A 26,412-nucleotide genomic window follows, 5' to 3' on the forward strand; every position below is an offset into this window, starting at 1 on the left:
AGTTATAGTGTTTGTGGTGGACAAAACTGCACAGTACTTAGTATAATCTTCACTGTAATATATGAGAACCATACTGAAACTAACTGAGCATTCTCTGTACGGTAATAGTGTTTGTGGTGGACAAAACTGACCAGAACTAAGTATAATCTTCACGGTAATGTATGAGGACCATACTAAAACTAACTGATTATTCTCTGCACGGTAGTAGTGTTTGTTGTGGACAAAACTGTCAAGTACTAAGTATAATCTTCACTGTAATGTATGAGGACCATACTGAAACTAACTGAGCATTCTCTGTACGGTTACAGTGTTTGTTGAGGTCCATTTGAACATATGTTTTAAAGTTTATCCTATAAATGTTTATCCACTTCAAACGTCAAAGTAGGATAACTAAAAAATAACTCATGGATCTATATAGTTTATAACAAAAGACTAGACATCACATTTAACTACTTTTTATTTTACATTTGTAATGACAAAAGCTTTGAATATCCTGTATTCCTCGTATGGCTTCATAGTAGAACTGCATGACCAGAGCTTTGAATAGCCTGTTTCCCTCATAGTAGAACTAAATGCAATATTTATCGAGTTGCATTAAAGTAGCCACCACGAATTGTCAATAAGCTTTTGAACTCAGGATAAACAATTAATAAATTACATTCGTAACAATGGTGGGCTTAGAGTTGTTCAAATAATCTTAATACCGAAAAACCCAACTTATAACTCACTAAACAAGTGCCATTATACTTGTAGTCTTAAATAGGATATATAAACATATCAAAACTGGTTCTACTTAAGATGATAAACATATTTAAACTGATTAAACATAAGATAATTAACTTAACCAAACTGACACAAGTAATTAAGAATACAATAAAACAATAATCAAAAATAATGAAAGGAGAACTAATCGATAATTCTATTATAATTATTATGATGAAAAGACATGCTCAAACTACAACTTTTTCGAAATTTACAAAAAAATAGAATAATAAGTATAAAATTAACGGTACCAATTTTCTTGCACCAGATGCGCATTTCGACAATACATGTCTCTTCAGTGATGCTCTTATATATAAATAGTTATCAAAGGTACCAGGATTATAATTCAATACGGCAGACGCGCGTTTCGTCTACATAAGACACATCATTGACGCTCAGATCAAAATAGTTATAAAGCCTAAGAAGTCCAAAGTGGAAGAGCATTGAGGACCCAAAATTCCAAAAAATGTGTTCCAAATACGGCTAAGGTTATCTATCGCTGGTTTAAGAAAATCCTTAGTTTTTCGACAAATTCAAAGTTTTGTTACAGGAAATTTATAAAAATGACCATTTAATTGATATTCATGTTAACATCGTATAACACTTTAAATGTTTCTATCATTACTGATTTTCAAACTTGTTCATGACAATGCTGAACTTTAACCTTTGATATAAGTTTCACAACAATTGACATGAATTGTACACATGAGAACACTAACAATGCAATTTTCTATATAAATAATTTTTCCAGGGATCGCAAGTTTTTTTAACAATTCATTGGCGCCGATTATTGAACTTGTCCAAGACATTGCTGGTATCAACAGTTGATATGAGTTTCACAAATTTTAGCAAGCATTGAAAACACGAGAGAACTATCAAGACTAGTCGTCCTATGGATGGTCAGTATTTCTATGTCTCCATAGCGCATCAGGGGAGGAAAATGAATTATAAATAGGTTTACATGGCAGAAAAATTGATAATTGTACAATTACTACTGTAATGACAATACATTTAATACATAATAGGTTCAGTATTCAACTGAGAAATTTGAATAGTTGTATCTTAATTACAGTTTGATCATAAGATAAATTTAAAAACATTTAAACAACTTGCATGTACAATTATAATGTTAATGCAAACACTAGTTTTAACTATAGATATAGGAAGATGTGGTGTGAGTGCCAATGAATATATATACAAATGAAATTCTTCAATTCTTCAATTAACAGTATAGAAAGATGTAAAATAACATAATCTTTCGAACTCCAAGTAAAAATCAAAATATAATATCTCTTTAGAACAAAAATACATATTCTGTTGTTTTTGTTTTTTTTAATTTGTAAAAAACCTTAAAGCAGTTCTAAGGAAAAGAGCTTGACAAATTGAAATGACCCCGTAGTATGTCGAATTTTACCAATTTAGGATGTTCTTATATTTGATTTTCGTTTGCCCAATATACATTACACGTAGATTAATTTAACTCAACAATCTATACTGGCTTAGCGAAAACTGTTTTTGAGTATTAAACTGTAAAATTGGAATGAACAAAGCCTTTATTTGCAACAAATGTTCAAGATTAATTTAAAAGGTTTTCTAGGTCACAAAGTGTTATTGATACTGACACAGAAGATCGTCGTCCACTTAACCTTAGTCATCATAATCTATAAACATATGATTTCCTTCTTTTTCTTCTCTTCATTTTATCTATAGTTCGTATAATATTTTTTTTTATATACATGCTCATAACATTATTGTGATATACATACTTATTTTGTAATATCGAGCAGACTTCATAAGTATAATTTAATTACCTGTGTATTTTCCATTTTGCTTCGAATTAGCAAATTAAATTTGTTAAAACCAGCGATAAAATGATATCATTAATGTGTTTTCCATCGCTGATCCATATTTAAACAGGAGTATTTTCAGTAGTGTGATTACTATTACTATTAATTCAAGCAGGATTCCCCCTGGGTAAATTTTCTTTTTCGCCACTTCTTTCGCCTTAACAATATATTGTTCGAGACTTTCAATTTTTTTTTGGCCAACTAACTTTAAAGTATTTTTGTTTAAAATTTTTCTCCTGTCATTTGTCACATTGTAGTCTATGATAATTAAACTAATCTATATTTAATCTACATTGTAATTTTTAAAAAAACACTAAACATTTACTTTTTAAAAGATATTGTTAAATTGCAATATATATTATGAAATTGTCAATTTTAAAATAGACTTCTTGGAACATATAATTCATCTTCAATTAAATTTATTGAATATATATTTCATATCTAGTTGATGGATAAAGATTAAAGTCAGAGTTAGTTCTTACATTTGAATATATACTTCGTCATTGCAACAGTTTTATTTTCCGGACCATCGTATAAAGTATTAGTCGAGACGTTAAACTATGCTTTAAACACAAGCGTCGTCAAAAAGATTGTAAAGTACCCACTTCAAATTAATTATTTCTATCATAGTTAAACGATACAGTTTAAAGTCGGTGATATATTTTTTGCTTTTGAACATTTTTGTAAAAAAAGACATTTATCTTTACCGGACCATCATTCAAAGAAAATACGAGACTTTAAACGATGATTCAAACATGTGCGTCGCTAAAATGTGTAAGACCACTTATTCCGGCCGGATAAGAAAGCACATAACAGAAAAAAGTACATATTTAACACAATATACTTCCTACGCATGGGTGTATGTATAATATCTAATAGGTAACTTGGGTATAATAAAAGTACTTTTTTACTTATTATTTTGAAAAATAAAAAAATTGCCTGAAATTTAAAAAAGAGGGTACATTTTGCCTGCTTGTCAGATCTGAAATACCTGTTTTGGTACATCAGAAGTTCCAGGAGCCAGTTCTTTCTTATATGCCATTAAAAGTATGTAGATTTTTTTTCAAATCAAGACACCATAAACTGTTACTTTGATATGATTGCAACTTTATTTGAACTTAAAGCAAAAGAGCTGTGACTGCTTGAAATTGAGGAATTTAACATAGAAAGCAATGGGGCAATGAATTAGTGATGTACTTCCTACACGATTGTGAACTAACCACTTCTAAACAATTATCTATATCAAAGTTGTAAATAAAGCCTTTAGGTGACAAGTGACGGCATTTAACCACACCATTCCATTAAACAATACAATCAACTCCTTTATTAATAAGTCCACTGTTGCCTATAGCTATAAAATGAAATCAGCTGAGTATATATTTTTCTGTCAAAATCGTAACGAGTTCAAAGTAATTTCCAGTACTGTCTGATCTGGTTAAGTATGAACGGCCCGAAAAAGTATACAAGTAGATGAAATCGAACATTACTATTTCTTTCGCAAAATTCGTTCGCCAAAATTAACTTTTAATCGCCACAATTTTTATTTTTTTTCGCAAGATGCGAAAATTGCGACTGCCAGCGCACACCCTGAATCCAAGTATATTCTTAATGTTCATTATATCACAGTTCGACACAATGCGACGTAAAACATTCTATTCAGAATCAAAATACAGTGATGAATATTTATCAATGTTTTCTACCTTATATAATTTAATTTAATTTTGTTTTAATTCACCTTCTGACATTCAATTTATTTTTGTTCTTCTTTTTCAAAACGCAATATTTTCCTTGGTGAATGACTATCATCCTGCTCATTACTGCTGCTTGAGCCATCATTATCTTCTGAGTCTTCTAAACAACATTGTCCATCATTTATTTGTTGACTGTGTTGGTGTACATTTTCCTCAGTATTCAACAATGCATTTTCAGATCTACATATTATATGATGTATGTCCTTGATGTATAGTAACCAGATTTTTAAGACATCATCTGAATCTGAATCAGATGTGTCTGATTGTGACTCTGTCTTAGTTTTTAATACAGTATCTATCTCAAACATGTTTATATCATGTATATAGTGCCACAGTAAAGCTACACATATGACATGATTCACTTGTTCTTTAGATACATGATTATGATAAGTTGGTATACCATCACACGCCTTATGAAATGCAGATTTAAAATCCAGTTCTTTATGTTTAACATTTCCTAAAATCCACTGAACTAGTTTAACATAGCCATACCGACATGCTCCTTTCAAAAGCTTCTTCATGTTAATATTCACACAATATCCTGTCTGTAAAAAGTACAGTATAAGTTCAAACTTTTTCTTTCCAAATAATTCATTCACAACTGAGGATAAATAAGAATTGTTTTCACTTTCCATTTGAAATAAACATGATAAATGATCTAAAGTCATTAAGTCAGCGTGTTCATGATTTAGTATTGATTTACATGTCTGAACAAATCCTTCTTTTATGTCAAGCTGATCATTATTTACTTCATGAACTATATACTTTACATGATGGTTTTTACTTTGACGACAACAGGCTATTAAGACTTCATTGATTGGAATTTTACTATGAGGAAGATTTAGAAGAATCCATGTCATTACATTGTCACTGACTTTTTTCCAATTACAAACTGTACTCACAATTTTTCTGATATTAACGGAATCATGGTCAAGTTTATTAATTTCATTCCACAACAGATCCAAACAAGCAACTGCTTGATCATTGTGAAAACTTTTATTTTCGTATGATAATACATATCTAGAAGATGAGGAATCGCATGTATTGATCATTGCTTGATTCATGTCCAAAGCATAGAAAGAATTACTAAGCATCTTTATTGTTTCAATCTCAGCATCTAGACAGGCTTTGTTCAGAATCATCTGTTTATCAAATGAACAAGAGCAGGGTTTTTCAAGAAACCAATTCACAAGAACATAATATTTCTCTTCAAGAGATTTGTTTATCATTTCTTTCATATCTTCTGTTTTTAGGCAACTCAAGCATTTTTCAAGTATAGAAACAACTGAATTATATAACTTATTTCTTATTTTTTCATCAACAATTATCAATTTTAAAACACTTACTATAATATTCAACTGTTTTATTTGAAACGTGGCAAGAATCCAGTTTAACGTGCCTATCAATTTATTAATTTCTATTCGATGTTCCTCTATCATACCATATCTAGGATGCAGGTTTTTCCTACGAGCCTTCATGAATAATGTGCCCCCATCTATATCCAATGTTGTTTGTTCGCAGGTCTGAACTATCCACTTTGCTACATCAACCCTGTGTTCTTCACACGCTAACATTAATATTTTCTTTGGATCAAAAGATATATATGGCTGACAGTTTTCATGAATCCAAATCAATAACTCGAAGCATTTTCTTTCATACGCTTTATTTACTATTTCTGCCATGTGTAACACTTCCTTATCCTCTGTACTATTCCAGATGGTACACACTATTTCCAATATTGTAGTAGCACATTCAGCAGTATAGTGTTCAGTTACAGATTTTAAAACTTCCCTTTTATCTAAACTTTCTATGTCAATCTTATTCATTATGTGTTCTAATATATCTGATCTTTTATTAACTAAAGCTGAATTTATAATGCTATACACATCCAATCTAGTTGTATCAATGTTGTGAACAAACCTTTCTTTAATTGTCATGTTTTTGGAAGAAGATGCCTGTTGACATACAGCTTTTAAATTGAACTGGTCAAATCTAATATGTCCAACAATGTATTTTACAATTTTAAATTTTAGATCATTTATCATGTTTACTTCAACAATTGCTTTGTTATGGTCAAATAAAAGTGAAGAATTTATCTTTGTTTCCGTACATGCTGCAATTACAGCTGACTGAATATCTAAACGTACAATATGGCTGCTTTCGATTATTAGATTTACAAGATAAAACTGTCCATTTTTGCAAGCCAAAGTCAATATCTTTGCATTATTTTGGCAGACTGGAAGGAAAGCATCAAACACATAATCAGGAATAGGATGTTTCTTTATAACTGATAGAACAACAGGAATCAGTTCTGGTGAAGTGATGTCAATTTTTGTAAGAAGAAAATTAAATAATCCTTGATTAAAAGGAATTTTATGAAACATTATCTCATCATCAGGTTTATCTATAAATTCTTGAAGACAGGATATAGCATCAAATGTTTTATAACCAGAGGCAATATACCGAACTGTATCAAACATCTGGTACTTGCAAGCTGTTCTTAAGATATCAGGATCATAAACTTCCTGGTCTTTGAATGTTGTTATCATCCATTTCAGTGGTTTAAGAGATAATAATGGCATTCCCAGTCCAATTCCGATCACATTTTCCATCCAGTTCTCCCTATATATCATCTTGAAAAATAAATTGATATCAAAAGGAGTCTGATTGTATTTTGAAAGTAAGAACTCCAACACAGGTGTATTAAAAACTTTAAATGCTTTCCATATACATAATGTAAGAAAAACACATGTTTCACTAGCATCAACTTCGGGAAATAGGAAAGTCAAATGTGTTATGTTGGCTAGTTGAACACCTTGATCAAGTAAAACCGTTATTTTGTTTTCTTCTACTATTTCCAATGTGGCTTTAACATTTTTAACATCTTTAGTGGAACAGACAGCATATAAGGATGAAATCAAAGCCGCTCCCATGTAACCAATAGTCAAATGACATCTGCCTTTTTTTATTATTGTCTTAAATGTCTTCAATACAAAGATATATAAATCTAACTGTCTTTCAATTTTGGCTAATTGGTCAAGTAAGTTAGAAATAAAAATAACTTTGATATTTATGTTTAAAAGAATCCTTTCAAAACTATACATTTCACCAGATTTGATCATATTTTCCGTATGTTTATCTTTGTTATCTTCCTTTTCGAAAGCCTCCAATAAACAAGGTAGTAGGAGACTATAGTCTTGTTTGAATATTTCAGTATTGCATAAGTCATGTATAAAAAAATATACACCTGTCATAAACTCTGACATGTATATACCCACTAATCTAACAGCCAATAGTATATAACTGTTAATTGGAATTCTCAATACTACCTCTCCCTCTTTTTCTTTGTATGATTCTGATTTTACCATCTTTATGAAAAATGACCAGCTGATTAAAGGTATAATCTTGTTTATATTTTCTTCATCAATCTGAGCAAAAGATAAGATCACACTCTCCTGAAGCGTTGGATGGTGTAATCTGTAAGACCTTTGCTTTGGAATATTTATTAAATAACTTCCTTCAAGTTCCTTAACTGCATCTAATATGTTGCTTTTTTTCATTTTAGTGCGCACTCCATAGATTGCATCAATTATTTTTGCAATTTCTGCAACCTTTGAGCTATCATTAGGGTTAATACAGTTCTCATTAATTGCTGTATAGACCATAACTGCATACTGTATCATAAAATTTCTTTCATCCTCACCTTTACGTCTTATTGCATTCATTTCTTCTAACATTGCCTCTGTTGGTCTGTCAAAAAATGTACTGCCAAGCATAAAATATTTGTCATTATGGACAAACTGATACACTACTAAAGGAAATCCTTTGACTGGATTCTCAATTGTTATTTTCTTAACTTCGTCCTCATCGAAAAAAATATCGCCATTATTGTCCAAAAACCCTTTGTTGTCAGTATATTCTGATTGACGAACTGTGTTCATGTATTTTTTGAGAATAATATTTTTCTCCTCCACGCTAAGCACATTATTGTCTGAACTAAGATCAATAAAGTGGAACTTAAATAATCTATGACTGTCAAACACTTCTTGACATTGATGTTTGACTGTATCTCTGATTGTTATAATGACTTTAGTTTTACCTTTACATACATATGCATGAACTTTGTCTAGAATTGGTATAGCTTTCTCTCTGTTATAAATACAGTTTGTTTCACCGAAAATGTCATCAATTAACACAGCAACATTTTCTTCTCTATTGACCATATCTTCCCACTCCTCCAAGGTATTAAGCTTGATACATTTATATGAGGTATCGTCAGTACAAAACATGTGAAGGACATGACGACCAATCCGACTTTTTCCAGTGCCTGCATGTCCTGTTATCAACAAGATTCCATTTTGTTTTAACAGTAATATACCATCTGTCACTGCCTTTGTGGTTACAAATGTTCCTTCTCGTATATCTTCCTCAATAAGAGCTTTAGTATCATCTATAAAAGGTATTGAACATATAATCATGATAAGATATTAAATTTGAATAAAACCATTTTGAGTTATAAAATATATAAATTTAAAAGTAATGTAAAGAAGAGGACCTGAATTATTCACATAGCAAAAAAATATTGATATTTTATTTATATCTTTATTGCAATCAATCATATAAGTATTTCTAGGCTTGAAAAGTTTGTCACTTTTGCTGTTCACAGTTTTTAATAAAAAGGTCTTTCCACAGGAATTTTAGGTTTTGTTCGAATTTTTTTTCTTTCCACCAACTCTCTTTGATGTTGAGATTTTATTTTTATGATCCAAGATATTTAATAGATCAATCGTATAGAGGGTAAGGAGGACAATCAATCATATAGAGGGTGAGGAGGACAATCAATCGTATAGAGGGTAAGGAGGACAATCAATCGTATAGAGGGTAAGGAGGACAATCAATCATATAGAGGGTAAGGAGGACAATCAATCGTATAGAGGGTAAGGAGGACAATCAATCGTATAGAGGGTAAGGAGGACAATCAATCCTATAGTGGGTGAGGAGGACAATCAATCATATAGAGGGTTAGGAGGACAATCAATCATATAGAGGGTGAGGAGGACAATCAATCGTATAGTGGGTGAGGAGGACAATCAATCGTATAGAGGGTAAGGAGGACAATCAATCGTATAGAGGGTAAGGAGGACAATCAATCATATAGAGGGTAAGGAGGACAATCAATCGTATAGAGGGTAAGGAGGACAATCAATCGTATAGAGGGTATGGAGGACAATCAATCGTATAGAGGGTAAGGAGGACAATCAATCGTATAGAGGGTAAGGAGGACAATCAATCGTATAGAGGGTAAGGAGGACAATCAATCGTATAGAGGGTAAGGAGGACAATCAATCATATAGAGGGTGAGGAGGACAATCAATCATATAGAGGGTGAGGAGGTCAATCAATCGTATAGAGGGTAAGGAGGACAATCAATCGTATAGAGGGTAAGGAGGACAATCAATCGTATAGAGGGTAAGGAGGACAATCAATCCTATAGTGGGTGAGGAGGACAATCAATCATATAGAGGGTGAGGAGGACAATCAATCGTATAGAGGGTAAGGAGGACAATCAATCCTATAGTGGGTGAGGAGGACAATCAATCATATAGAGGGTGAGGAGGACAATCAATCATATAGAGGGTGAGGAGGACAATCAATCGTATAGTGGGTGAGGAGGACAATCAATCGTATAGAGGGTAAGGAGGACAATCAATCGTATAGAGGGTAAGGAGGACAATCAATCCTATAGAGGGTAAGGAGGACAATCAATCGTATAGAGGGTGAGGCGGACAATCAATCCTATAGAGGGTAAGGAGGACAATCAATCGGATAGAGGGTAAGGAGGACAATCAATCGTATAGAGGGTAAGGAGGACAATCAATCGTATAGAGGGTGAGGAGGACAATCAATCGTATAGAGGGTAAGGAGGACAATCAATCATATAGAGGGTGAGGAGGACAATCAATCGTATAGAGGGTAAGGAGGACAATCAATCATATAGAGGGTGAGGAGGACAATCAATCGTATAGAGGGTGAGGAGGACAATCATCGTAATCAATCGTATAGAGGGTAAGGATGACAATCAATCGTATAGAGGGTAAGGAGGACAATCAATCGTATAGAGGGTAAGGAGGACAATCAATCGTATAGAGGGTAAGGAGGACAAGCAATCATATAGAGGGTGAGGAGGACAATCAATCGTATAGAGGGTAAGGAGGAAATCAATCGTATAGAGGGTAAGGAGGACAATCAATCGTATAGAGGGTAAGGAGGACAATCAATCGTTTTATCGTATAGAGGGTAAGGAGGACAATCAATCGTATAGAGGGTAAGGAGGACAATCAATCGTATAGAGGGTAAGGAGGACAATCAATCGTATAGAGGGTAAGGAGGACAATCAATCGTATAGAGGGTATGGAGGACAATCAATCGTATAGAGGGTAAGGAGGACAATCAATCGTATAGAGGGTAAGGAGGACAATCAATCGTATAGAGGGTAAGGAGGACAATCAATCGTATAGAGGGTAAGGAGGACAATCAATCGTATAGAGGGTAAGGAGGACAATCAATCATATAGAGGGTGAGGAGGACAATCAATCGTATAGAGGGTAAGGAGGACAATCAATCGTATAGAGGGTAAGGAGGACAATCAATCGTTTTAACGTATAGAGGGTAAGGAGGACAATCAATCGTATAGAGGGTAAGGAGGACAATCAATCGTATAGAGGGTAAGGAGGACAATCAATCCTATAGTGGGTGAGGAGGACAATCAATCATATAGAGGGTGAGGAGGACAATCAATCATATAGAGGGTGAGGAGGACAATCAATCGTATAGTGGGTGAGGAGGACAATCAATCGTATAGAGGGTAAGGAGGACAATCAATCGTATAGAGGGTAAGGAGGACAATCAATCGTATAGAGGGTAAGGAGGACAATCAATCGTATAGAGGGTGAGGAGGACAATCAATCCTATAGAGGGTAAGGAGGACAATCAATCGTATAGAGGGTAAGGAGGACAATCAATCGTATAGAGGGTAAGGAGGACAATCAATCGTATAGAGGGTGAGGAGGACAATCAATCGTATAGAGGGTAAGGAGGACAATCAATCATATAGAGGGTGAGGAGGACAATCAATCGTATAGAGGGTGAGGAGGACAATCATCGTAATCAATCGTATAGAGGGTAAGGAGGACAATCAATCGTATAGAGGGTAAGGAGGACAATCAATCGTATAGAGGGTAAGGAGGACAATCAATCGTATAGAGGGTAAGGAGGACAATCAATCATATAGAGGGTGAGGAGGACAATCAATCGTATAGAGGGTAAGGAGGACAATCAATCGTATAGAGGGTAAGGAGGACAATCAATCGTATAGAGGGTAAGGAGGACAATCAATCGTTTTATCGTATAGAGGGTAAGGAGGACAATCAATCGTATAGAGGGTAAGGAGGACAATCAATCGTATAGAGGGTAAGGAGGACAATCAATCCTATAGTGGGTGAGGAGGACAATCAATCATATAGAGGGTGAGGAGGACAATCAATCATATAGAGGGTGAGGAGGACAATCAATCGTATAGTGGGTGAGGAGGACAATCAATCGTATAGAGGGTAAGGAGGACAATCAATCGTATAGAGGGTAAGGAGGACAATCAATCGTATAGAGGGTAAGGAGGACAATCAATCATATAGAGGGTGAGGAGGACAATCAATCGTGTAGAGGGTAAGGAGGACAATCAATCATATAGAGGGTGAGGAGGACAATCAATCGTATAGAGGGTAAGGAGGACAATCAATCGTATAGAGGGTAAGGAGGACAATCAATCATATAGAGGGTGAGGAGGACAATCAATCGTATAGAGGGTAAGGAGGACAATCAATCGTATAGAGGGTAAGGAGGACAATCAATCGTATAGTGGGTGAGGAGGACAATCAATCGTATAGAGGGTAAGGAGGACAATCAATCCTATAGTGGGTGAGGAGGACAATCAATCATATAGAGGGTGAGGAGGACAATCAATCGTATACAATCAATCGTATAGAGGGTAAGGAGGACAATCAATCGTATAGAGGGTAAGGAGGACAATCAATCGTATAGTGGGTGAGGAGGACAATCAATCATATAGAGGGTGAGGAGGACAATCAATCGTATAGAGGGTAAGGAGGACAATCAATCGTATAGAGGGTAAGGAGGACAATCAATCGTATAGAGGGTAAGGAGGACAATCAATCGTATAGAGGGTGAGGAGGACAATCAATCGTATAGAGGGTGAGGAGGACAATCAATCGTATAGAGGGTGAGGAGGACGATCAATCGTATAGAGGGTGAGGAGGACAATCAATCATATAGAGGGTAAGGAGGACAATCAATCCTATAGTGGGTGAGGAGGACAATCAATCGTATAGAGGGTAAGGAGGACAATCAATCGTATAGAGGGTAAGGAGGACAATCAATCGTATAGTGGGTGAGGAGGACAATCAATCGTATAGAGGGTAAGGAGGACAATCAATCGTATAGAGGGTAAGGAGGACAATCAATCGTATAGTGGGTGAGGAGGACAATCAATCATATAGAGGGTGAGGAGGACAATCAATCGTATACAATCAATCGTATAGAGGGTAAGGAGGACAATCAATCCTATAGTGGGTGAGGAGGACAATCAATCGTATAGAGGGTAAGGAGGACAATCAATCCTATAGTGGGTAAGGAGGACAATCAATCATATAGAGGGTGAGGAGGACAATCAATCGTATACAATCAATCGTATAGAGGGTAAGGAGGACAATCAATCGTATAGAGGGTAAGGAGGACAATCAATCGTATAGAGGGTAAGGAGGACAATCAATCATATAGAGGGTGAGGAGGACAATCAATCATATAGAGGGTGAGGAGGACAATCAATCGTATACAATCAATCGTATAGAGGGTAAGGAGGACAATCAATCGTATAGAGGGTAAGGAGGACAATCAATCGTATAGAGGGTAAGGAGGACAATCAATCGTATAGAGGGTAAGGAGGACAATCAATCGTATAGAGGGTAAGGAGGACAATCAATCATATAGAGGGTAAGGAGGACAATCAATCCTATAGAGGGTGAAGAGGGCAACCAATCCTAGAGAGGGTGAAGGGTGCAATCAATCCTATGGGTGCAATCAACAGTTTTTTTCTATGACGTCACATTTTTAGGGACCATGCATAAGTGACCCTTAGTGGTGGACTGATTAATAATGATACTTGTATAAAACTAGATATCACTGGAATCAGAATGTTCTCTAGTTTATAATGAACTAAAAATAATGTGTACTTTTAATATATTAAAAACATTCCATCCAATGGGGGAAAAAAGGTCTAATTTTGACAGAAAAAACTTGAAACCAGGTCATGTGCACAGACATGAAAACATGATCCATGGAAATTTTTCATAATCAAAACTGTATGAAATTTGTAGGTTTTTACCTGGCCTTTCAAAAAAATCTTGTTTCAGGGTATGGTTTCCTGTTCCGAAAAGAGCTACAGTGGCTGCAAATAAGTTTTCAATTTTCACTGCCAAAAAAACAGGATGTTTACAAAGTTGTCTCCCATCAAAACATGTAAAGTTAATATAATTTTTAAAATTATTTCAATCATTCAACCTGTTTTAATTGAAAGCTAATGAACTATTTTTTACAATCAAACACAAAAAACATGATACTTTTGTACCTATTGAGTTAATAAACAGGGGTTTCCCTCCATGGTTATTTTTAGTCGGGGAATAACCCCTAGTTTTTTATACGAAACTGTTTATAGCACCCTATAGAGGGTGAAGAGGACAACCAATCCTAGAGAGGGTGAAGGGTGCAATCAATCCTAAAGAGGGTAAATGGGTCAATCAATCGTATACTGCTTATAACATGTGACGAGGGCAATCAATCCTATAGAGGGTGAGGAGCACAATCAAACCTATAACAAATGAGTAGAGAAATTGATCAAATACCATTTAATTGCAGTGATATTTGGAGGAAAACATGGATGTCCAATTTTTCTTTCTTTTCGTAAAGTTCTAAAACTTGTTTTTTTTTTTGTGTTTTTTTTGTTTACACATTTTTTCTTTTTTTTTAATTTCCCTATCAATTTTTTTCTTTTTCTTAATTTTACTATATAAACAAAACATAGAGAAAATAAGTTTTCAGCAGAAAACTCAAACTGTTGTTAAGAATTAGTAATTGTTTGAATTGTTAAAATTAACTTAATTATAGTTATCCGCACTGTAAAGAATAATTTATATACCTGATTATGTTTTATGTATTTTGATCAAATAAAATAAATATTAAAAAAAAAAACATTAGCCATACAAAGTAAACAAAAATATTTTTCATATTTTTTTTTATAGATTAAGAAAAAAACAATAAATAATTACCTTCAAGTCTTTTTTGTTTACTTTCACCTGCAAAATATAAAACAATTCTGTATTGGTCTATAACCACCAAAATACAGGGTTTATTCACGGTCAGTCAAAAAGTTACCTTAAGTTTTCTATTTAAATGATTTACTGGTACATGTGCATCATATAATCAATAAAGGGTTCCATGGATTAGTCTCACCTGCTGCTGTCAGTGTTAAATTGTATTGCTGACTTAAAAATGACTCCATTAATAAGAAATAAATATAGACGATATACAACTTTTAGATCTTCAGACGCCATTTTTTAAGTTTCATAAGAATTCATGAAGATTTACAAATCTAATCATGTAAAAACGTTTTCATCCAAGATTGTCTTTAAATGTAAACTGTAAAATATGAAATCCATCCATCAAAAGAATATCAACAAGAGTGTTCACACTGAAATGTCTCAACTTCTTTACTAACTATTGATACTTTATTGATAGTCCTAAATATAAAAAATTACTTTAGCTATGACATAAATTTAATTTGATCCAAGAAAATGAGGTCTTGGAATATAAACCTAACTTACAATACCTGTACACCTTACCATAATTCCAACACCACATATGATTCAAATACTGTTGACCTATTGCTCATCTAAGATACAAACTTAACCACTTTTTACCAGAATACTTATCATTGATCACAAATCATGAAATCAGGCCAAGGTCACGTGAATCCTGCCAGACAGACATTGGCACCTTACATTCATTACATGCATTAAATGTAGTTGTCTTTTGCATATAGTATCTAAGAAACAAACTTAACCAGGAAAACTTAAGATTGACCAATGAACCATGAAAATGAGATCAAGGTCAGATGATAATTGCCAAACAGACACATAAACCTTGGAAACAAATCATTACATATCCTAAAATAGTTTACCTATTGGTTATAGTATACAAAAAAACTACAAAACAAAACTTAACATTGAACAATAAACAACAACACAAATTGTGGTCAAGATCAAATAAAGACTGACATGTACATATTTTTCATACACCAAATATAAGTAACCTACTACATCATTTGCATACAGTAAAAGAACAAGAATGTGTTAATAGCACATGAATACCCCACTAACAGTATCCTTTTCTATGTTCAGTAGAAAGTGATATTGCAGTCAAAACTCTGACTTTCCGTAAAAATTAGTTAGATCATAGCATAGGGAACATATGTAATAAGTTTGTTGATTATACTTTAACTTCATCAAAAGCAGTCTCGACAAAAATGAAATAAATAAATATTATAAATATTTGTCTTTGGCATTCGTTCAAAAGCTTCTGCCAAAGTTTCATTCAACTCTATAAAGGTTTGACAAAGTTATTAATGTGTAAAAAACTTTAAACTCAGACTGTATCTACTTAATAACTGTAAATAAAAATTAAGTCCATTTATCAATAAATATTTCCAAACTAAAAACAATCTATACAACAGAAAAATAAACAGAGAAATAGCAAGAAAATTGCAATTTTCAGTGCAAACAGAGAAAACACAATAACCAGTTCAACATAAGAACTAACAGAGAAAACACAATAATCAGTACAACATAAGAACTAACAGAGAAAACACAATACTCAGTACATCATAAGAACTAACAGAGAAAACACAATAATCAGTACAAATTAAGAACTTACAAAAAAAACAAAATAATCAGTACAACATAAGAACTAACAGAGAAAACACAATAATCAGTACAACATAAGAAATAAGAGAGAAAACACAAAAATCAGTACAACATAAGACCTAACAGAGAAAACACAATAATTAGTACAACATAAGAACTACCAGAGAATACACAATAATCAGTACAACATAAGAACTAACAGAGAAAACACAATACTCAGTACAAATTAAGAACTAACAGAGAAAACACAATAATTAGTACTAACAAAGAAAACACAAAAACCAGTACTAACAAAGAAAACACACAAACCAGTACAACATAAGAACTAACAGAGAAAACACAAAAACCAGTACAACATAAGATCTAACAGAGAAAACACAAAAAACCAGTACAACATAAGAACTAACAGAGAAAACACAATAATCAGTACAACATCAGAACTAACAGAGAAAACACAATAATCAGTAATATATAAGAACTTACAGAGAAAACACAACAAGAGGCTGTCACAACGACCGCAAACTGGATTTATTAACATTTATTTGTATCCTGCCAATATCACAAGAACCATAACTGATGAACGGTGAAAGTAAAAATCGTCAATATCAAATTTGACCTCCATTTTGTCATCAGTATCAACATATTAAAATTTGAAAAGCTCAGGTTGAATGGTTCATGAGTAAATGCACAGACACGACTGGAAAAGCCATTTTTCAATCTTTCAAGAACCATAACTCCTGAACGGTACAAGTCAAAATCGTCATAATTGAACTTGACCTCCATTTTGTCATCAGTAACAACATATAAAAATTTGAAAAGCTTCGGTTGAACAGTTCATGAGTAAATGCACGGACACGACTGGAAAAGCCATTTGTCAATCTTTCAAGAACCATAACTCCTGAACGGTAAAAGTCAAAATCGTCATTATTGAACTTGACCTTCATTTTGATGTCTGTAACAACATATTAAAATTTGAAAAGCTTTGGTTGAACGGTTCATGAGTAAATGCACGGACAACATTTGGTTGCCGCCCGCCCGCCCACCCGCCCGCCCGCCCAGCCCGCCCGAAACCGCCGTACATCCTCAAAACAATAACCGACATGTTTGTCACTATATATAATCAATGATCAGTACAACATAAGAACTAACAGAGAAAACACAATACTCAGTACAAATTAAGAACTAACAGAGAAAACACAATAATTAGTACAACATAAGAACTAACAGAGAATACACAAAAACCAGTACAACATAAGAACTAACAGAGAAAACACAAAAAAACAGTAATATAAAAAGAAAACACAAAAACCAGTACAACATAAGAACTAACAGAGAAAACACAAAAACCAGTACAACATAAGATCTAACAGAGAAAACACAAAAAACCAGTACAACATAAGAACTAACAGAGAAAACACAATAATCAGTACAACATCAGAACTAACAGAGAAAACACAATAATCAGTACAATATAAGAACTTACAGAGAAAACACAACAAGAGGCTGTCACAACGACAGCAAACCGGATTTATTAACATTTATTTGTATCCTGCCAATATCACAAGAACCATAACTGATGAACAGTGAAAGTAAAAATCGTCAATATCAAATTTGACCTCCATTTTGACATCAGTATCAACATATTAAAATTTGAAAAGCTTAGGTTGAATGGTTCATAAGTAAATGCACAGACACGACTGGAAAAGCCATTTTTCAATCTTTCAAGAACCATAACTCCTGAACGGTACAAGTCAAAATCGTCATAATTGAACTTGACCTCCATTTTGTCATCAGTAACAACATATAAAAAATTGAAAAGCTTCGGTTGAACAGTTTATGAGTAAATGCACGGACACGACTGGAAAAGCCATTTTTCAATCTTTCAAGAACCATAACTCCTGAACGGTAAAATTCAAAATCGTCATTATTGAACTTGACCTTCATTTTGATGTCTGTAACAACATATAAAAATTTGAAAAGCTTTGGTTGAACGGTTCATGAGTAAATGCACGGACAACATTTGGTTGCCGCCCGCCCGCCCGCCCGCCCGCCGTACATCCTCAAAACAATAACCGACATGTTTGTCACTATATATAATCAATGATCAGTACAACATAAGAACTAACAGAGAAAACACAATACTCAGTACAAATTAAGAACTAACAGAGAAAACACAATAAATAGTACAACATAAGAACTAACAGAGAATACACAAAAACCAGTACAACATAAGAACTAACAGAGAAAACACAATACTCAGTACAAATAAAGAACTAACAGAGAGAACACAAAAACCAGTACAACATAAGAACTAACAGAGAAAACACAAAAACCAGTACAACATAAGAACTAACAGAGAAAACACAAAAACCAGTACAACATAAGAACTAACAGAGAAAACACAAAAAAACAGTACAACATAAGAACTAACAGAGAAAACACAAAAACCAGTACAACATAAGAACTAACAGAGAAAACACAATACTCAGTACAACATAAGAACTAACATAGAAAACACAATAATCAGTACAAATTAAGAACTAACAGAGAAATCACAATATTCAGTACAAAGGAGAAGGTTCAGTAAGACCATTTTTTGGCCCCAAAATATAGTTATTAGTTATCAAAAGTACCAGGATTATAATTTTATACGCCAGATGCGCGTTTCATCTACATAAGACTCATCAGTGACGCTCAGATCAAAATGGTTAAAAAGCCAAACAAATACAAAGTTATAAACACAAATATGAGCTGTTTTTGACAATACAATGCACAAATCTTGCGTTCTAGCATCATTAAGTCATGCTAAATTGCAGAAATCTTCAAAATTTTAGCATTTTGATTAATTTGTAGACGGTTTCCATCTAAAATGAAAGTGGCCACATTCGTGTTCATTCAGAATATTAAAATGTAAGTTGTATTTGATGATTATATAAAACATATATAAAGGTTGAGGATGAACACCAATGCAGTCACTTTCATTTTTTGACAACAAAAAATCTGAAAAGTGACGTTTTTTTGGCATATTTGATAGATTTTTCATATTTGAGCTTGAATCAGAGCGTCTTTTATGACTAAATCAGTTAAAAATCTTTCACATAAACTAATTAAATCAATTGAAATACACACTTAAGTGTTAAAAAGTGTCCAAAAACTTTCGTAAGATGAACCTGAAATTTAAGGCCAAAATCAGCCCTAACCGGACCTACTCCTTAAGAACTAACAGAAAAAATCAAAAAATCCATAGCAATTTTCTGTGCCTCACCTTCTGCTTTTGGAAGAGAATCATAATGCTGATGAGTTTTATTTTCATGATGTTCCTTCACAATCTTTTGGTTGTCAATAGCTTTTTGAAGATCCTTGATCATGCTTGTGTGCTCTTCCTGGGTTATCTGTAGGTTATGAATATTATAGTCTCTTTGTATGTTTAACATATCTATAAGAGATTTGTCCAAGACAATATGTATTGCAGACTGTGCTTCCTTTAACATTGATGGTCCACCAAGACGTCCAATGGCCTATATCAATTGATATTAATCAATCGTTAGTATCAAATGAAATTTATAGAACAATCAATTTCAGTAGGATTTGATAATTTAATCTCTGTATTTATTATACATTGCATTTCAATATATGTATATGTAATAATCTCTAAGGTGTCTATCACCAAACACATGTTGAAATGGATTTTTCAAATTTTTCAGATTTTTTTAGTATTGAACCATTTCAATGATTTATAAACAAGATAAACCCAAAAAGACTTCAATGATTCACTCGAGTTTTTTTCTTTATCACAGAAATATTTTATTATATTATAAAAATAACAATGAAATGTACCCCATGCTGTATAAATGAAGAATCAAATTGTGTGTCACCATGTGTCATTGTTGTATGATAATAAAATATTATTAAAGCCATGGCGGCCATTGTTTTGGGAAGAAACAGAAAATAAAACACAAACTTTATTCTCGATACCCTAAAGATCATTCACCTTAAATTTGGATGGAATTCGTTTAGCAGTTTTATAGAAAAAGATTTTTTAAAGTTAGAAAACATGATAAACAAATTGTGTGAAATTGTCCTTAAAGGGCAATAACTCTTTCAGAGGTCAACTGACAATTTTGGTCATATAAACTTATTTGTAGATCTTACTCTGCTGAATATATTTGCTGTTTACAGCTAATCTTTATCATTAATACTATTCAAGATAATAACCAAAAACTGCAAAATTTTCTTAAAATTACCAATTTATTGGCAGCAACCCAACAATTGGAATTGGTTCAGTAGTTTCAGAGGAGATGATGTTTGAAATAGTTTACACCAGACGGACGACAACGACAGACAGCTGACGACGACAGACGCCAGGTGATGGCTAAAGCTGACTGTTCCAAAGGAAAGGTGAGCTAAAAAGCAGTAAAAGATGGTCAACTACTCATAATGGCAATCAATCCTACGAAAGCCATTTCTTTAAATCTTCAGAGGAGTTGCGTCCTTGAGTTGGGTTCAAAAGGTGTCATGGTATAATACGAATTCTAACATGACGTCCTTCAAATGCTTTGAGTTCACACCCGTGGTAAAATATGAATATATTATTTGGACTGTTCCGATCGTACTCCCAAGTCATTTGCTCTTTTTATGAATGAGTCATAGAACGATAACATCAGAATATAGTATTTTATGAAAGGATTGAAGGATACACACATGATATACCCATTACAAGTGTAAACAGGGATTATGTCAAAGAAACAACAACATTCTTATAGAGCAGACAACAGCCCAAGGTAACCATTTGGAATCATTTGCTTATATTTTTGTCAGGATCTATATACTTACACCTTCTAAATCTCCCCAGCACTGATTGAAATCTAATGACGACAATATCCCATCATTGGTATGGACTAACTTGTTTCTATACCATTTAACTCTGGCAAGGTCTGCACCTCTACTGGTATCACCTGGTAGTGGTAAATTATCCCATTTACTAGCAGGGGCAGATTCACGTGGTGGCAGGTTCCGTAAAAGACAAACTATCAACGTTGTATCAAACTCTGCTGAAGTTACTGTTATGCCTGAAATAGATTTCATATACTTTTATATCATGAGGATGAGGATAATCATCCCAGCTTGTTACAGATAAATTTAAACAGGGGCATATTCAGTTAGCCTTTAAGATTGTTCATAATGAAATCCATTTTGACAAAGAAGAATTGAAGGTTGAAAATGTCAGCATTTAATATACTATTGTGGATATCACGAAGTAGTTTGTTGTGAACTTTGAAAGTCATCATTGGCCTAGTGAGTAGCTTATGAAAATGTCTTGTTGCATGCAATATAAGACAACTTAATCAAAGCCTTTTTTTTCATTATGTTTTGCTTATTATAACACACTTTCTTCAAAGAGATAAAATATGATCTCCTTATTAGGAAAATAGATAAAAAGCTATATAACTTTACAATAATACATTTTTAAGATAAAATCATGAAATCCCCCTTTTTTGAAAGATCAATGCATTTACGTGGGCACATATGGTTTGAACCCTCCCTTTTATCTTTATTTGGATGGGAACCTCCCCTTTTGAAAATCCACTGAATCCACTACTGCATGAACTCTCATTGTTTTTGAAGATCTTTGAACTTGTGTGGTTTTTTTTATATACAAGAAGGGTCATCTGGTACACCTTTATCACAAGATGATTGATTGTTTGTTCCAGTGGCAAATATTTCATGCATGTTCAGGACGTGAACAAGTTAACAATAAATGCAATTGATAGGTCTTGTAAGAGAGGCCATCTGGAATGATGGTCAGGGAATTATGGACTGCGACTGTAAAATGATGGTATTTTGGATAGGGACAAATATTTGGCCTTGAACCAGGCCACCTATGGACCCCTTAAAGAGTTGTTGCAATGGTTCTTTACGTACAAAGAGCATGACACTATCTTTATACACAACTCACAAGGCATGGTCCCCATTGAAGCATTCTGACCAGACGACCTTTATCACAAGAATATACATAGCTAAAACCTACCAGGACATGGATATAAAATATGCAGTTGCGGTTTTGTCATAAAAGGGAGGTCTTTCAAGGTCACATAACTGTTAGCAAGTTCACTGGCAAGTCCTGCTGGAGGATGGACATTATCAAAATATACCCTGACAGCCTTTGTTGCAATCTTCAGATTCAGGAAGTAAAACCTGAAGAAATTTGACTCTTCTTCTGTTAGACTCATGTTGTTTCTCTAGTAGTATCTCCTTTTATTAATATCTTTGTTCTGTTTATATTGGTTTATATTGCTCGCTACAGTGCTGCCCTCCATCACTATAGCTACAGTCTACAACTACATCTTTGTTCTGCTTGTATTGGTTTCTATTGCTAGAGCTGCCCCTAACATCTGTTGTCACTGTTTACACTACATCTTTTCTTTCAGAATGAACCTGTAATATGTGTAATAGAACAGACTAAAATATATAAAATATCCTGTTTATCTGTCCATATCAGTCCATATCGTACACTTGGAGATGTAAAGATCGGCTTGTTTCGAGGCTAAGGCGTTTTCACACCTGTGGTTTAAATGTTGGGATAATTAATTTCACAATTAGGGAAACCAGAAAAGGGCCTCATGTCACTCAGGGGTAATCATGGTATTATGCTTATACAAGTCATGTTTATTTTCTTTAAGATGTAATATTTACTTCAGAAATTCAGAAATTTGTAAGATTTTTATTACATTTTCAAGGTTTGAAAAATCTCCCCTTAAGGGGTATCTGGACTATTTGACTGCACATAGTTTAATGCATGAATTCGGTCCAATAAATTATGCATACAAAACGCTTGTGTCGTAAGTTCACTTTTATTTTTTTCAATAATTTGATTGAATAAAATTGTTAAATTACTGTATATTTGTCACTAAAAAATTATTATTGTTATAATAATGTGTGTATTAGTGAAAGGCTCAAATAACATTTCACCCAATTTCACCATTTTCCCGCCAAAACTTTGGGTTTTAATGCAAAATATTTTTTTACTTATTGGTGACCTATATTTTTAGTTGCGCATTCTTTTAAGCTATATATCTCAGCTTTATATATATTACAGTTTGGGACCAAGTGTCAAAGACATTTTAATTTTATATTCAGATAAAATTATATGTTAAAGTATCTATTTTCCCTATAATTTCAAAGAAAAATTTGTAAGGGTTCCCAAGAAGCCAGTGTCACACCTACTTTTGCTGTTAATTGCATGCTCAACAAAAATCAATAAAAATATTCCTCTTGATACTATCTTTTGATTGTAAGAAGCTTCTGTCCAAGTTTGGTAAAAATCTAGGATAGCTTATGAAGTCCATTTATAAGTAAAATACAGATACTCAGGTATAAAATATTGACAAAATTTCCTTCTAGATACTAGATTTAGATCATAATAAAACAAGCTTCTGTCCAAGTTTGGTACAAATTCAAAAATGTATAAGAAAGTTGTTATTTTTTTTTCAAATTTAACCACAGAGTGAATGTGTTGTTTCCTAGCAGAAAATCTAAGTCCATTTAAAAGTTAATTACAGGACAAATGGATTTATTTTTTTACGAACTTTACTTTTGGATACTATCTCATCATATGATCATAACAAGCTTCTGCCAGGATAGTTTAAGAAAGTTATCAAAATTTTAAAAACTTTAACCACAGAGTGAATGTAATGTTTCCCAACAGAAAACTAAGTCCATTTATAAATTAAATGCAGAAAAAATGGAATTTTATTTTTACAAAATTTACTTCTGGATACTATCTTATGATCATAAACAAGCTTGTCCAAGTTTGGTAGAAATCCAGTATAGTTTAAGAAAGTTATTAAAATTTCAAAAAACTTTAGCCACAGAGTGAATATTTATGGACACCGCCGACGATGACGACGGAATGTAGGATCGTTTTGTCTCGCTTTTTAGACTAAGGTTGAGGGCTCAAGAAAAATGGTCCCTTTTACTGGTACAGAAATTGCTAACAAAAGCACATGAGTTGCACTTTAGTGATTCAATATTGTATGCAAGTGGCAATTATAATCTCCTTAAGGGGTCAATTGACAATTATGGTCTTATCAACTTTTTTGTAGATCTTACTTTGCTGAGCATTATTGCTGTTTACAGTTTATATCTATCTATAATAATATTTGAAGATATTAATAACAAAAAACTGCAAAACTTCCTAAAAACTACCAATTTAGCATTTGTCTGCTCATTTACAAGCCCCAAAAAAACAATTTTTGAAGGCCTTGTCACTTGATGGAAAATCCTTTCAAGTGATTGTAAAGGATTTGAGATTGTAAAGGGAAAACAGAAAAATGCACAGTTCGTTGGAAATAAAAGCTATCTTATGAAACCAAACTAGAGGCTATCAAAAGCCTGTGTCGCTTACCTTGGTACATATGAAACAAAGGACATTCTCCAACATTATAAACGTGAAAAGACTTCTTGACAAAAATCTCTACTTTGTTGATCTTGTATTACTGATCTTATCATCTGTTTAGTTTCTCTTTATCTCCTTTATTTTTTGCTAAAAACATATACTTTTAAAAAGATCTTAGGGCAATTAGTTTTTTTGTTGAATTAATGAGATGAAACATTGAACTCTAATAAAGTATTATTAGCTAAACCCGGGGATATCATTAAAGGCATGATTTTACATCTCAAAACTTGAGAATTTTTGTTTGATTGTAAGAAAAATTTACTTGAATACAAGTGATTTTTTGAGAAAATTAAGGGGAGATTATTCAAACATTATATTAATTTACTTATATGTAAAATAAAATTGAGAAAAGAAATGGGGAATGTGTCAAAGCGACAGCAACCGACCATAGAGCAGACACCAGCTGAAGGCCACCAATGGGTCTTTAATGTAGCGAGAAACTCACGCACTCGTAGGCGTATACTAGTACAGTGATAATAGACATCATACTAAACTCTGAAATTATGCACAAGAAATTAAAAATCATACAAGACTTACAAAAGCCAGAGGCTCCTGACTTGGGCCATATTATTTTTTAATTCAAGATTCAAGTAAATAAAAATGATTACAAGTATAAGTAGTACCCCTGACTGATTTACTGCTGATATTAATTTTTGAAAATCAAAATGCAGACACCTACAAATGGATATTTCAGCCTGCATATTTATGTAATAGTTGCCGCTGTACATATGCAGGCTGAACTGATTAATGTTTATGTTATATGTTTATATGATATGAATGTGTTCAGCTTTTACAAAACCTGAACGATAAGTTGGATGTTAAGGTTTACCTTATATGGCCTTTTTAAATTTATTTGAATTTATTGGCATTTTTAGAACTGAAATCAATGATACAAGGCAATATATGATTGTCATGCAATCAATGAAAGATGAAAACAAAATGTTCAAAGTTGTAACTGAAGCACTCTGTGGATCTACCTTCATCAAGAACACTCAAAGCTGAATATTTGAAGGCCAGCAATTTATAAAGAACAAAAATAGTTGATTAAAAGGTTAAAGATGATGGTTCAAAAGGTACATGCATTTGCTGACATGATTGCAGAATGTAAAGAAGTCGTAGAGCAAATTTTTTAACAATAAAATTTAAGCTTATACACCTGTATTGAGCCATTTTATTGCTTAAAGTACAGTAGAAATATATACATACACAACCTAACCATACTATTTTTAAAACCTACTAGGAGTTGATCAGTTTTCACTGTTGAGGGGGGGTAGGACCTTTATCAGGACTCCAGGATTAGGTGTTTTTAAGCTCGGGATTTCGAGATTGACCCTTTCGGGATCCGGGAATTCTTTTTTTTCGGATTTCGGGACGTCGGGATTTACTTTATTTTAATTCGGGACCTCGGGATTTCGTTGTTTAAGTCCGCGATTTCGGGACCAGGACCCCTCCTATCCCCCCTCACTGTTACTCTTAAATGATGGCCCCAAGAGAAAACCAAATAGCTCTGAATCATTTGAATTATTGATCTGAAACGCTATAAAGCT

Source organism: Mytilus trossulus, chromosome 8, assembly GCF_036588685.1.
Source record: "Mytilus trossulus isolate FHL-02 chromosome 8, PNRI_Mtr1.1.1.hap1, whole genome shotgun sequence".
In the NCBI taxonomy this organism is placed as follows: Eukaryota; Metazoa; Mollusca; class Bivalvia; order Mytilida; family Mytilidae; genus Mytilus; species Mytilus trossulus.